This window comes from Harpia harpyja, chromosome 2 (assembly GCF_026419915.1).
Source record: "Harpia harpyja isolate bHarHar1 chromosome 2, bHarHar1 primary haplotype, whole genome shotgun sequence".
Taxonomy (NCBI): Eukaryota; Metazoa; Chordata; class Aves; order Accipitriformes; family Accipitridae; genus Harpia; species Harpia harpyja.
Window position 1 is genome coordinate 39,366,237 of NC_068941.1, and position 12,366 is coordinate 39,378,602.

Consider the following 12,366-nt stretch of genomic DNA (forward strand, 5'->3'; position numbering starts at 1 on the left):
TTCCTAATATCTAACCTAAATCTCCCTTGCCTCAACTTGAGGCCATTTCCTCTTGTCCTATCTCCAGGCACCTGACAGAAGAGACCAACACCCACCTCACTACAACCCCCCTTTCAGGTAGTTGTAGAGAGCGATAAGGTCTCCCCTCAGCCTCCTCTTTTCTAGACTGAACAACCCCAGATCCCTCAGCCGCTCCTCATAAGACTTGTGCTCCAGGCCCCTCACCAACTTGGTTGCTCTCCTCTGGACACGCTCTAGCAGCTCAATGTCTTTCCTGTAGTGAGGGGCCCAAACCTGAACACAGTACTCGAGGTGCGGCCTCACCAGTGCCGAGTAGAGGGGAACAACCACCTCCCTGTTCCTGCTGGCCACACTGTTCCTGATACAGGCCAGGATGCTGTTGGCCTTCTTGGCCACCTGGGCACACTGCTGGCTCATATTCAGCCGGCTGTCGACCAGCACCCCCAGGTCTTTCTCTGCCGGGCAGCTTTCCAGCCACTCTTCCCCAAGCCTGTAGCGCTGCATGGGGTTGCCGTGACCGAAGTGCAGGACCCGGCACTTGGCCTTGTTAAACTTCATATGATTGGCCTCAGCCCATCGATCCAGCCTGTCCAGATCTTTTTGTAGAGCCTCCCTACCCTCAAGCAGATCAACCCTGCCTCCCAACTTGGTGTCGTCTGCAAACTTGCTGAGCGTGCACTCAATCCCCTCATCCAAATCATCAATAAAGATATTAAACAGAACAGGGCCCAACACCGAGCCCTGGGGAACACCACTTGTGACCCGCCGCCATCTGGATTTCACCCCATTCACCACTACCCTCTGGGCTCGGCCATCTAGCCAGTTTTTCACCCAGTGAAGAGTACACTTATCCAGGCCACGAGACGCCAGTTTCTCAAGGAGTATGCATGAGAGACAGTGTCAAAGGCCTTGCTGAAGTCAAGGAAAATAACATCCACAGCCTTTCCCTCATCCACTAGGTGGGTCACCTGGTCATAGAAGGAGATCAGGTTGGTCAAGCAGGACCTGCCTTTCGTAAACCCATGCTGACTGGGCCTGATCCCCTTCTTATCCTGGAGTTGCCATGTGAGTGCTTTCAAAACAAACCGTTCCATAATCTTCCCCGGTACCGAGGTCAGGCTGACAGGCCTGTAGTTCCCCGGATCCTCCCTCCGACCCTTCTTATAAATGGGAGTCACATTGGCAAGCCTCCAGTCCTCTGGGACCTCCCCTGTTGACCAGGAACGCTGATAGATGATAGAGAGTGGTTTGGCAAGGACCTCTGCCAGTTCCCTCAGTACTCTTGGATGGATCCCATCAGGTCCCATAGATTTGTGAGTGTCCAGATGGCGTAGCAGGTCCCTAACTAATTCCTCCTGGATTAAGGGGGGTATGTTATGCTCTTCATCCTTACCTTCCAGCTCATGGGGTGGAGTACCCTGAGGATGACTGGACTCACTATTAAAGACTGAGGCAAAGAAGGCATTAAGTACCTCGGCCTTTTCCTCGTCACTGGTTGCTACGTTCCCTTCTGTGTCCATTAAGGGATAGATATTCTCCTTGGGATTCTTTTTACTGTTAACATATTTGTAAAAACATTTTTTGTTGTCCCTTACGATAGTGGCCAGATTTAGTTCTAGCTGAGCTTTTGCCTTTCTAATTTTCTCTCTGTATGATCTAACAAGATCCCTGTACTCCTCCCAAGTTGCCCGCCCTTTCCTCCAGAGATGATAAACTCTCCTTTTTTTCTTAAGTCCTAGCAAAAGCTCTCCATTCAGCCAGGCCGGTCGTTTTCCTCGGTGGTTCGACTTGCGGCACATGGGAATAGCCTGGTCCTGAGCCATTAAGATTTCCTTTTTAAAGAATGTCCATCCCTCCTGGACCCCTTTGCCCTTCAGGACCGTCTCCCAAGGGACTCTCTCAACCAGTGCCTTGAAGAGGCCAAAGTTAGCCCTCCGGAAGTCCATAGTGGTGGTTTTGCTGACCACCTTCTTTGCCTCACCAAGAATTGAAAATTCTATCATTTCATGGTCACTAAGCCCAAGACGGCCTCCAACCATCACACCTCCCACCAGTCCTTCCCTGTTCGTAAACAACAGGTCTAGCAAGGCTCCTCCCCTGGTTGGCTCACCCACCAGCTGTGTCAAGAAGTTATCTTCCACACACTCCAGGAACCTCCTAGATTGTTTACTCACTGCTGTGTTGTATTTCCAGCAGACGTGGGGTTGAGGGCCCCGAACGCCGTCCTTGGCAAGCAAGCCTGTGCCTGCCCCACCAGCAGGTCCCCGTGGGGTCGCTTATCCCTGCCATTTCCACGGGGAACCCCCAAAATATCCAGTAGTCAGCAACTAACCAGGCTCTGCTTCTGCGATGCACGGAGCGGTGCAGAAAGCTTTAATGGCAGGGCTGTGCAGCGGAGCAGCGGAGTTAATGGTGGGCGCCCGGCGGTAATTTCAGCATTTCCCGGGTTTCCCTGCTTGGCTTCACCTTGTTAGCATTGCGCTTTGATTGTAGAGCGTTTTGGGCAACGTGGGCAAGTTGGAAATACACGTGCAGTGCTATGTGGCTGTTAAGGTCCTAGGCCCTGTCTCATCATAAAGTGACATGAGATGGCTTGTGCTGAGCTATGAGTGCGTTCCTGCCAAGTGGAAGAGAAATTAATACAGCCCCAGCAATAAAGCCAACCTGCCTGCATCTGAAGTCATGGGAATCCAGGCCAGCAGGGCCTGGAAAGGCTTGGCACGCTGTCCTGTCAGCACGCCTGGGTGTCTGGGCAGCACGGCTCTCCAGAGAGTGTCTCATCTGTTAGCTGCCGATAAGAGTTGTTAGCTTTGCAGAGCCCAGAGGTTAGCTCTACACAGAGTCTGGCTCTGGAATTTTTATGCAGTTTCCTTATATCTAGGATACGGGCTTCTCATAAAATGGCCTACGCTTGTGTATATGAGCTGGGGTTTAGACCCTTCAAATGTTTTGGTATGTCCCATATAGGTACATATGCAGGCATCACACACATCCTTCTTGTCTCTCTGTCAGCCTCCGAGTCCTTCCAAACATGGCTTTTCTTCTCCTGTGTGTTTCTGACAGTGCGCCCTGCCCGCATGGCACCACAGGGAGGTTATTTTATTATCTGCTGAATATGTTCTTATTCCTCCAGGTAACCTCTGCAAACTGATTGCAGTGTTAGATTGCCATTCAGAGCACACCTTTGAAATTACTACCCATTACAAGGGATGTTTCATGCAAAAGCCTCTGGCTTGGATATTTTAAGCAAGACGGCTAATCAGAACATTTGGTGGCTGGTGAAGCGTGTAGAGGGGTATTTCTTTCTTTCTGCTTGATCTCCTTCCCTAGCTTTGCCCCAGCTTTGCCTGCTAAGCCATTTTAGAAGAGGGCATCTTTCTATTACCTTGTTATGGGTGGGTGGTTGCTGGATTTGCCATCCTTCGGGGACCTTCAGGTTCCAGTGAGATTTCCTTGGGAGAAGGAGCATCAGGGGGTTAAATACTGGAGAGTTAGGCTGGGGTGGGTTTCCTTGCTGCTTGAATGTGTGATTTTTCAAAGGAAAAGGTGCCAGCTGAAGGTGAGGAAAGAAAAACCAAGGGGAAGATGAAGAAAGGAAAACCAAGGGTAGGAGTTATCTAAGTTGTTCATTTGTTAAGTTCATGTCATTAAACAATTAAGAGCAAAGCTCTTGCATAGAGCTGTGTTTGCACAGGAAAAAACACAAACAAAAAAACCCAAGTAAGAGCTCAATGCCCCAGCTGTTGGTAGCCCAGACAAGCTTTCTCCTGAACAACTCTAGCATAGCAAGCACAAGATGGATGCATACTGTCATCATGCCACCTAAGAGAATAGCTGCCCCCCCGCCCCCACATTCTCCACACTAATGTATTTTCCAATGAGTTAATTACATGCTCATCAATTTGTTACACTTGATCCCAGATAAACGGGGTGAAGGGGACCCTTTAGGTTTAACATTGCTTCAGTTGTCTCTCTGTGACAGTAACATGAACTCATTCGCAGCCATGTGTTCTGTCCCAGATGCTTCCCCTTGATGTTGCAGAGAAAATATGGAAAAGTAATCTGCAGGTGCTTTATTAACTCTCAGCATGACACTCATATTTTAACTTGGTGCCAGTACAGCTGCCTCAGTGCTGAAAGCATTTCATTTTACTTGTTTAAATTCTTTTCACTGACAGTATTTAACTTTGCCTTATTCAAATACAATTTTAGACACAGGTCTCCAGAGAAGGGAAAATGAAAGAAATGAGATTTTAAATAGAAGAAAAGACAACTTACACAACTTTTCTTCTGGCAAGATGAGTATCTATTAGAAAATACCCATTTTCTTCCATAAATTATTAAGAACTGGAGGCAAGGAAGAGGATAATTATGCAGAGGCTTCTTAATAGCTTTTGTATCCTATTAACACATTTCTGATATGAATGCTGAGTCACTGGAAAAGAAAATTGCAGAATTATTTGCATATCTCCTAGAAGTTATCTTCTTGTTAACATCAGGTAGCTGATTAATAAACATGGAAGATAATAATGATCCTAGCGTATAGGCTGCAGGGAGCAATACGTAATTAGAAGTTATATCCCTACAGAGAAGGTCTGTTTTCTGCCTTAGTGGAACAACCCTCTGTGCTTGGAAGCTAGAATTTATTTGAACTTTAGTCACGCTTCTAAGTAAATGTATATGACTCCCTGAAAGAAAAAGGTTCCTTTGGTGAGTTTATATGTACTTCATATTCTTCTGCTGCCCAGCGGTTAGGCACTAGCAAGGTTGTGAGCCAAGACATAGAGATTTTGTGACCTGAAAGATATTAAGAGCAGCAGAATTGACTAAGGGCAGATTTCACAGCAGAATTGCGTGCCTGTGTCCTTCTCTTAGAGTAAAGAAATGTTACCCATGAGAGTCTATGTTTGGCCTGGAGAACAAAGGGCGCAGTTCAGAGCCTCAGGTTCACCTAAGAAGAAAGTGGTTGTATAGGAAGGAGTGACTGAGTATTTGCCACTGCTTCCAGCAGGGCTGGCCTGTAGTCTTGGAAGAAACAAAATAAAACAAGCTGCTGAGCAAAACCTTTGGGGCTGAAACCCTTCTGGCACACCTTGGTCTTGCTGCTGCTCCAGTGAGTGCTAGCTAGGTGCTTCTGAGATGTACCTGCTGCAAAGATTGGCCATTGATCGTGACCACCCTAGTGACGGTGACAGGAAGGTCCTTTTATGGCTCCACCTATATTGTTTATCCTCAACCACTCATGACTGCCCTGCTTGCTGGAGATGCTCAACTGCTTGGGTCTGCCTGTGGGAGTGTTTCCCCTCTTAAATCTGTGCAAATCAGCTAGGTGAGCAAAGACCTACTGCTAAAAATCCCAAAGTACCCCAGCCACATTGGACTGAAGTGGCAACCTCTGGCACAAAGTCATGGTGTGGGTAGCGCCATCTTATTCCAGGATGAGAAAGTTTGTTCCTTATGTCCCCAAAGCATGCTAAGCAAAACAGGAATAGTTTTTATATACAATCAGTAATGAGTAGGTCTTAAATGAAATAGCCAGTGATTAAGGTGGATATCAACAAACTGCAGCAAAAAGAATTTGGTTGAATGTGGAATGGATTCAACATCAAGGAAAGCTTTTAGACAAAGAATGATAAATGCCATTATCTGATGTTCCTTTTTAAATAATTGAGTCCCCTTGTGAAATACTGAACTTGCCTCACTCTTGGTGTTCCTTGGAAAGAAAACGTGTTGAAGACTTGTGGACTCTGACATCTTCATCCTTGGGGATTTCCAAGACTCAGCTAGACAAGGTCACAACTTCGCTGATCTACTATTGGCAATAGTCCTGTAGCGAGTGGGAGGGTGGGCGAGAGACCCCAGGAATCCCTGCCATGACTCTATGTCCCTGCCCCTGGAATTCATTCAGAGCTTTCATCTGCTGATTCACACTGTGTTTACTTATGTTGCCTATCCTCCTGAAATCAATGGGCATCAGGCACTGGAAGGATGGAGACTTCCAGTGAGAGACAGCCCAAAACTCATGCCTGTGCTAGGAATTTTTACCAGTATCATTTTGCAACATTTCAATACCAACAAAATTCTGGATATGCAGCTTAGCACAGGTATTAAAAATGTATTTGGTGGTGCCATTTATTCTTGTTCTTTGAAATGGTATCACCTTTGTCAGGGAAGAGGGTTTGGCTGGCATGTCTGTGCTAGGATAGGTGTGCCAAAGCTGAAGGGACAACAGGTTGTTATTTGTTGGGCCTTCAGGAACATATCAGTGAGACACAGGCAATTTCTGGGAGTGCAGAAGTGCCTGCATTGCAGTAGAAAGAGCTTCAGTATGTTCCTTACTCTTCTACCACCTGAAAAAATTGGGTGGTGATCTGGGTTATAAACATTAGTGGTATTCTCTGTTATTCTCTGATTCATGGAAAGCATTTGAATTAGTGGTTTAACATCTACTTTGTGCCTGTCTCAGTGCCTCTGACAGTAAGGCCACTGAGCCTAATAAAAACCCACATTATTTCATGAAGATGGGACAAGTGGAGAGCCGTTTTGTACCATTTAGTGAAATGAGGCCTCTTTGCAAACAGGGAGCCAGGCTGCTTATAGCTTTACTCAAGCACAAGAGCAGCATGGGCTTAGGTGGCAGGGCAAATTGGGAACAAGCTAGGACACACCAGTTCTTAGTATAAAATCAGTTCACAATATCAAATGAAAGCTGATCTATTACCTCATCTGCTTAAAACAGATATAGGGAGAGGTCTTAGCCTGTTGTAGTGCCAGGAGGATTGGGACTAAGGCACTAGATTGCCTGCTACCTTAGACTGAAGGATTCAGCAGTGTGGTGTGGAATATCCTCTTTAACACAGATGATGGATGCTAAAATTTAAAAAATGGGGGAAAAAAATAGAGTTGTAGAGCAAGAAACTGTAAGTGGCCTTAATAGCCTGAAAATTCCCACTTGAACAGGTTCCTGCGAGCCGCTGCAGGCAGGAAGGTGACACAGGAGAAGTCTGGCTATGCATTTGCTCCAGTTTTCTCTTCTCTTGGCCATCACTGCTGGCCTCTCTTGGAGAGAGGAGGCTGGTGAGAAGGATGCTACAGTCACACATAACCTGCAGTTAATGTCCTCTCGCAGCCCCCAGTCATATGGGGGAGGATGTTTACATCCGCTGAAGCAGCAGGATGGTGCAGCTGCCTTGCCTGTGCTGCTTCAGGCAGTCTGGCAGGGCACAGCACTTGGGCACGTCCCAGCTGTACTTGTGCCATGCATGTGGGTCTCTTGCCCTAAGTACGGGAGCGTGTCTTTCCACCTGAGTAATTACTGGGGTAAAAGCAAGCAACACCCTTGAAGGAACATAGCACAGGACGATCAAAAATGCTTCTGAGCTGCTTTTCAGCACATCAGCCAGGGGTGGCTCTGCTGAATGTCTCTTTCCTAGGGCACTGGAGGGCCCCTGCTTCTTTCTGGTGAGACTGGGAATGCCCTAGAAATGGTTTGGCACTTGCTAATTGGCCATTTCTGCCAATTTGAACCTGGCACAGCAGCAGGGCAGAGAAGGGGAAAGAGCTGATTTTCCTGAACATTTTCATCTCCCTGACAATGATTCCTGTAGGGAGGAAGTCAGCAGCACCGAGTAGACTAATGAGCTTTTGGTCTAAGTCTGGGTTTGTTGTGCAGGGGGGATTGGTTCCAGTTGACAAGCTGCCTCCCTGGCTAGGTCCAGAGCGCTGAGCTGTGGCATCACCTCTAATTTTGGCAGACTCCTCCAGGCTGTTTTCATAAAGGCTGGGTTCAAAGGTTCACAGAAGGATGTGGAGGAAGCTCCTTGTCTCATCACATTCCCTCACCATCCTGTCAGTGGCATTCCCACCCCCACACCAATAAGAGATTGCTCTGGGGGTCCTATCTGTCACACACAGCCCATGAATCATTCACTTCAGCTGTGCTCCTACATTTGCAATCCCATGTAGCCCAAAAGACAGGATCCAGGCCTCAGGGATTCAATTATATACATGCCGTTCAGTCTCTCCTTCCTTGATCCCTCCGTGGCCATTCAGTTTACTCAATCCTGTGCTGTTCTCTGCTGTTTCAGTCACAGATGGGCAATTTGTCCTCTCCTGTTTCCCACATGAATGCCATCTATCACCTGCCTGCATTTGAAATTAATTTACTGGCTGGACAACTGCCTACTTTGTGTCCCTGGCTCCCTCCCATCTGTGTATAACATGGGGGGTGCTCCCTGGAGCAGGGGGTGAGCATCTCCTGGTGGCTGCATGTGCTGCCTGGTACTATGGCCCTAAGGAGTGTTGCTGACCTGTGGTTCAGTGGGGAAAGGGCTGCTGTGAGTTACCCACATGCTCCTGGAGGATCTGCTCATGCCGTCAGTCACCGTCACGAAGCAGCAGCCTTCTGCCTGGCAGAGAAATGTGTGTGGATTTCTGTGATGCTCAGGCTTGAACAAGGGCTTTAGTAGTCCTCGGGGCCTCCGGAAAGCTCCTGAAGGGGTGTCCTGATGGGCAGTAATCAACATAGTTTCCCTTTTCTCTCTCCTCCAGAAGTTTTTTTCTGCTGTTGTTTCCAACTCGACTAAGCACATCTATCTACTTGGTCTGTCATGGACAGATTTACAGCTGCTGGCTTTGACTTCTGCTGTCTGTCTGTGTGCTAGTTCAAATGATGCATGGCAGACCAGGGCCACACGTCCTGCTAGAGGGGAAATGCACTTCGTCTTAGTGACTTGTCCTGCGATCATCACCACTTTGGAGGGAGGTAGCTGGTCCCAGTGGAATTTCTCATGTCAAAAGTTTTCTCAAAGAGCAGAAACTTTGAAGACAGGCTGTAAATGCATCTTATAACTGCTGAAGCTGTTAAAGGAGATAGGGTTAAGGGAACCTGCCTGGACGGCTGCTCACATTTTTCTGGGTGCTAAGGTTAAACCCCATAGATGACCTGCAGCTATAGAGCAACAGCCAGGCTGGTGGGTCAGCAGAAACTGTTTTCAGCTGTGAAAGGACAGAGGTTGTCCATGGCGATGGGAGCAAAGCTGCTACTGAATCGGCACAGTGCTTGAAAGTTAATTGATCCAGCAACGCTTGTCTTATTTCCATATGGGAAGACACTTTGAAAAGTCAAAGGCATCTTCTTTCATGGCCACATATTTCTGACAAAGTAAGTGGTTTCAGCCAGGGCAGTGTCCATCCAAAGCTGCTTTCAGAGGCAGCCTCACACCCTCTTCTGTCTCTTCACCCTGCAGGAAAAGGCTCTGTGAATGGAGTGGTCACCTGAGAAAAGCTTAATCCAGGCAAAGCCTGTGTTCCCCATCTCTGTCCCTGCAGAGCTTCTGTCCAGTGCCCTTAGGCTGGGTTTGTGGGACAAGGGCACTGTATCTGGTTAGTGCCAGGGGGAAAGGGTTGCTGATAGCTATCACTGTGGCAGGGGGAGGGCAGGTGGAGGGGAGGACAGGCAGTAGGGTCAGCATCTCCATTTTCCCTGTGCCCTGTTTATGCAGTGCTGTACCCCAAGCATGTTTCATGACAATGTGTGCTGTAGCTCTCTCTGACCCCATAAATGAAGGTATTTTTATCCTGGGAAAACCCATCCAACACACTTTATGGTCTCCAGGAGTGAGGACGAACTGCAGATAAGAATTTCAGAGTTGGCCAGTATATCGCGGTCAGGGTCAGTCAGGCTTTGATGCCTGTCTGCCTGATGGATTGTCTGGTAAAATTGAGAATAAAAAGACCTTTATTCACCAAGGAAGTTAAGTGATGGCTTGGAGATGGAGATGAATTGGCTGCAAAGGTGCCCAGCACCAACCCCATGAAGGCTCAATGCTGCTGAAGGCTGTTCCTTCGCTGTGAAAGCCAGTGCCAGAGGTACCGCTTCACGATGGGTGTGTGTGCATCTTACTGCCATGCACCACTGCCAGCCACAGCTGTGGGGTTTGTATTTTTGTTAGAAACCTGCCATCAGTCAAGTGAGGAGAACAGCAAAAGGAGGAGAAGGTGACAAAGCCTGGGGCTTGTCGGAGGTACCATTTCTGAGTGGCGCTGCTAGATGGAAGACCTACAAAAGGCAGGATTCCTCAAAACACTGCCTGGGCTTGAGGATGATGGAGGAAGGTAAATCTCAGCTTTGTTCCCCCCTCACCCTTTTATGGCCTGACCCGGCCTGTACTCCTCCATCACAAAGCTGCGTTTTCTCTTGCTCTTCTTGCTTCTACATTTGGGATACATTTGGCAGTGTCTGGCATCTGGGGTGTGTATTGGTAGACCTGCATTCTAGAGAAAGCTTTGTAAAAATAGCATTGGAAATGTTTTTTATCCACATGATGTTTTTTCCAACAATAAAGGCAATTTTAATCTGTAGTGGAAAAAGCTCCGTTTTCCTCTAGATTTTCAACTCATCTCTCCCCCACCTTTTTGGGGAATATTTTGCAGGGGCTGAAAGAGAGGAAGAAAAAATATTTTCTGTCTTTTGCAGATGATTCCATTATTGCAGAGCAGAATCACAGTTACCTGAACTGCTCTGTAGTTCAACACGAGAGGCCAAGGCTCCCCAGCCATTATTGGAAGTATCACGCTTTTGGATTAATTCCATGCCCATAAGCAATGCAAGTTTAGGAATGGCAAGACCTTGGTATACTTTTGTCTGTCAGTGCTCTCAGGCTCCGTCGAGCCTCTGCTGAGCCCAGACTTTTCTGATCTTGAACTGGTTCACTTGATTCATATCTTCCCTAGTAAGAACAGCCAGAACTCATCTGTGTTTTAGGAATCCCTATTTTGCTAGACTCTGGTGGTTTCTTTGCAGATACTTTAATGACTTGGAGGGGAGGGAAGGGTGCAAGAGCAACAGTTCCTGACCAAATTAATTCATCAGGCTGAGACAGCAGGATTTGGCCATAGCTGGTTAATGAGGCCAGGGCTGGTTGGAGTTGTGAGGATGGTTTTCCCCGCTCCTGCTCTGGCTGAAGGAGTCTGCAGGCTTGTCCTTGTACCGTGTGGTGGCAGCCTTGCTCACAGAACGTGCTCTGTGTTGCCTGCTTGCGTGCCTGGTTTTGTTTGCAACAATTTTTTAGGGTGAAGAGCTCAACTGGCCATAGATGCTGTCAGTGGATAATATTGTACTGTAATGTAGTGCGTTCATCCCCACAGCATCAGCAATGCACAGCCGCTTCCCTTCCTTGCCCTGCTGGAGACATCTATAATTCAGTGTGAAAGAGCCCATTCTGCTGGGCTAGGAGCACCAACATATATTGTCAGGGCAGCACAAGTGACAGGGCTGTGCAGGCGTGAGGACGTGAGGATGTTTGGGGCATGTGAGACCTCACCCAGCCCTTCAGATCCCTGCCTGGCAATCCCAGAGGTGCCCAGGAGCTGTGAGCAAGGACTGGTAGCAGGTAGTAAGCGCCATTCCTAGCTGAGTCCCTTCCCCTTTTCCCTGCTAATTCATGCAGGGTTAGTCTGCTCCGTACTGTCTCTCACTCTGAGCCCCATTTTGGAGGGCTGGGGTCTCTTCAGCTCACAGGTTTGCCTGTGCTGGTGGTTGAAGGCCAGAAGGAGACAGGTGGTATTTATTCTGGTTGAGCTGTAGTGTTGTGTTTGGCGGGGCTTTCCAGCAGCAATGGCTTAGCAGGTTGTGGGCATACTTGGGAGTGAGTCACCAAGCAGTAATGACAGTAGGAAGAGAAGAAGAGAAATGCTTCAAAAGTTGCTCAGCTTTTCCTGATGGGAACCGGACACAGGGGCAAGGTTTACCTGGAGTGGCAGAAAGCATCTAAATGGAAAGGTCACCTGAGGTGATCTGGGGACACGGCTCAGCTGTGGTCTCCATCTTGAATCCTCATGTGTCCCTGTCACCAGCTGATGTGAAGACTTCCTGGCAGATGCATATGATGTTGACAGGAGAACTTTCTACCTGTCAGCTTCTCTAGCTACCAAGAATCTCATCAGGCTGATGTGGCTCTCCTAAGGCACATTTGCTTCAGTGCAAGCTGGCTTTACCAGAAATCATCCAAACAACACATATTTAAACAGAGAAGCACTTACTGCTGTAATAAAAGCACCTGCATGGAGATTACAGTGTGCTGCAACTGGTTTACACTTCACTGAGCCCCAGCAGAGAGGATGTCTGTGGTTTGCCATATTGTTTCTTCCCCTTAATTTTGGCTTTCGCTGCTGTTTCTGATCAGAGATGCATGTACGGGATAGTAATTAGTTAGGAAATATTTCTTAGGCTGCATTTTGGCAAATGCAGGACTACTGCTGGTGTTTTCCCTCTGCAATATATGCTGGCCAGGTGGCCTAAGGAAGGGAGCTCTGTTCCCTCCATGTTTGTTGCGCTTCTGATAT

The 12,366-nt window shown here is 47.8% G+C and overlaps 1 protein-coding gene and 1 long non-coding RNA gene across 4 annotated transcripts in view; one reads left to right on the plus strand and one right to left on the minus strand.

The window, feature by feature from the left end:
• The window catches only part of SARAF (store-operated calcium entry associated regulatory factor), a 299,073-nt gene that overhangs the window by 86,018 nt on the left and 200,689 nt on the right, over positions 1 to 12,366 (minus strand). The gene's annotated exons all lie outside the window — the stretch shown is intronic.
• LOC128136775 (uncharacterized) overlaps positions 1 to 12,366 on the plus strand; it is a 36,963-nt gene that overhangs the window by 1,404 nt on the left and 23,193 nt on the right. The gene's annotated exons all lie outside the window — the stretch shown is intronic.